Consider the following 2,755-nt stretch of genomic DNA (forward strand, 5'->3'; position numbering starts at 1 on the left):
TGGTGATATAATGAAGAGGCACGAGCAGTTGGGTTCACAAAATTTTTAGAATAGGGCGGCTCCTGTGGCTCAAAGGGGTAGGGTGCTGGCCCCCTATGCTGGAGGTGGCAAGTTCAAACCCAGCCCCGGCTGAAAACTGCAAAAAAAAAAATTGGAATATAAAAATCCACACATTTCTTGGCAAGTAACTATGTAGAATTAATACACGGACTAAACAAGCCAAAAATGAGTACCTAGGTTTGATTCTACATAGAAAAAGGAAACTCCATTTGAAAGGTTTGGGGATAAAAGGGTTAATGATTTATTTTGGATAGAAGTGCAAATGAGAGATGTTTAATAGTCACACATTTCGAAGCACTGAGTTCTAGAGCAGAATAAAAATGAAGGCCCATGAGAGAGATTTACAAGAATCTAAATGTTAATAATGATACCCATAAAAATAAAACAGGGAAAGGGTCAAGCAAGAGGCCCAAATTCAGAACTGTGGGGAATTCCTTAATTTAGCTGGCAAAAGAAGGAAAGAAAACAAAAGAAAATGGAAGGGCCTTAGGAAGGAAATAAAGTGGTAAGGCTTGTTATGATGGGATATTCATCAGGGTCTCCCAGAGAAACAGAACTAATAGGAGATACACACGGGACATATACAGAGCATGTATTTATATACATATGAGAGGGACATTTATTATGGACGTTGACTCATGAGATTATGGAGGCCAAAAAGTTCTGCTGTCTAAAAGCTGGTAGTGGGTTTCAGTTTCTGAAGCTCTGAGAACCAGAGAAGCTAATGGTATATTTCTCTCTCCAGGATGGCAAGAGCAGGGTCCAAAGGCCTGAGAACCAGGAGTTCTGATGTTCAAGAATGTCCCAGCTAAAGAAGAGAGGAAAAATTTACCCTTCCTTCACCCTTTTGCTCCATGCAGGCCCTTGATGGATTGGATGAGATACATCCACATGGGTGAGGGGGAATCTTCTTTACTCAGTCTACTGATTCAGATTCTAATCTTTATGGCAACACCCTCACAAACACAACAAGTTTTATTAGCTAGCTAGCTGGGCAGCCCTCAGCCCAGTCGAGTTGACATAAATTGACCAATACAGACAGCAATAGTAAAATAATTTTGTAATGTGCAGATTACTGATCTCTCTTCTCTTTGCAATTGCTATTCCAATTGCATCTGCATGACAACTTTTGAATGGTACCCATAATAAAAACAGATAATTCACTGGGAAAGATATAGATTACTTAACAAAACAAATGCCTAGATTATAAACAGGTTACCTTCCAAATATTAACTTAAGTAATATAGAACTCAAAAATGCTTTCCTATCAAATAAAAAGTTACAAATTGCAATTAAACTTATAGACTTGGTTTGAACTTTAAAATTTATTAAAATCATAATATACTAAAATAAAAATGTGTTTCAAATAGATCTATAATATTATTTTGAACATTGTTTTTTAAACAAAGATATGTGACTTTTTATTTATTCTCTGTGGTAATTATTCCTCCATTATCAATTTTGGAGGTTGAGAATATATATTTCGGGGACACAAAAATAGATTTTTGCATTAGAGAAACCAGCACTCTACATTGGCATTAAACAAAAAAATTTTACTCTATTTGCCTACAAGATGAACTTGATAGCCTAGTCCCTTCCCACCATATTAAATGGTACCACAAGAGACCTTTGTTATAGACCCCAAACATCTCCCTAGCCCCAATATTCCTCCTTCTTGTTTTAGGTAGTCAGTCATAAATCATGGTCTCTAGTTAAGGAATGCTTAACAGCACACTCGTTTATACACATGCACACACACACATCTATAAATGTGTATTAGATGCTAAGAGGTAAAGGTGACCTTATCTTAAAGAAAGGAAAAGAAAAAAGAGTTGGACCCTACAAAGCTTGATGGCCACTGGCCATGACCCAGGGTTCCTGGTTGAATACGAGGCTTGGGCTGCAGCCCCCATGCTGCCCCAGGTAGGAGGCCTACATTCGCAATTTTGAAGCCTTATGAAGTGAGTCGTGCCACTGCCTTGTCATAGCATCGCATCACAGCCCCTCATCTGAGCAGGGAAAGGCCTGGTGTTACCCCAAACACAAAACCAAGCTGTCAGGACAGGACTGGAGCCAAGCTTCTGCCACTTTGTAATGTTTTTGTATCCAGGAGAGGGGGTGATGCTTATCTAATCATGCAGCTTAAAAGACCCATAGCCTAAGGGTCAGGCACCCTTTCCTGGAGTCTAACATCTGCACTCGCTAGATCTCTGTGCAATGCCCGGTAATGCAACGAGCAACATGGGACCTGTTATTGCTGCTGTCTCTATGAGTTTTCCCTATAAACATGCTCCAGCAGGCCTGGTGCATGTGCTGCTTGGCCATTTGCCCTTGATGCACAAGTACCAACAATAAATCAGGCACTGGAGACACAGAAGTAAACAAACCAGAAAGTCCCTGCCCTCCAGCTTACCTTCTCCTGGGAAGACAGAGAGCCAAAAAACAAATAAACAAATAACAGTAGCAAGTGGTGATAAGTGATAAAAGGAATACTAAAGCTGGAAGGAGGTAGAGTGGCCCGGGGGACACACAGGGGATGGGTGCCCATTGTTCTGATCAGTGAAGTGAAGGAGGCAAAAGCCTAAGCTGGGTTTATGCAGGGAAGAGCATTTTTGGCAAAGAGAACTGAGTTCAAGACCTGGAGGCAGGAGAATATTTGGTGTGTTTGAGGACCAGCAAAGAAGTTTCCCTAAGT

This window comes from Nycticebus coucang, chromosome 13 (genome assembly GCF_027406575.1).
Source record: "Nycticebus coucang isolate mNycCou1 chromosome 13, mNycCou1.pri, whole genome shotgun sequence".
Lineage (NCBI taxonomy): Eukaryota > Metazoa > Chordata > Mammalia > Primates > Lorisidae > Nycticebus > Nycticebus coucang.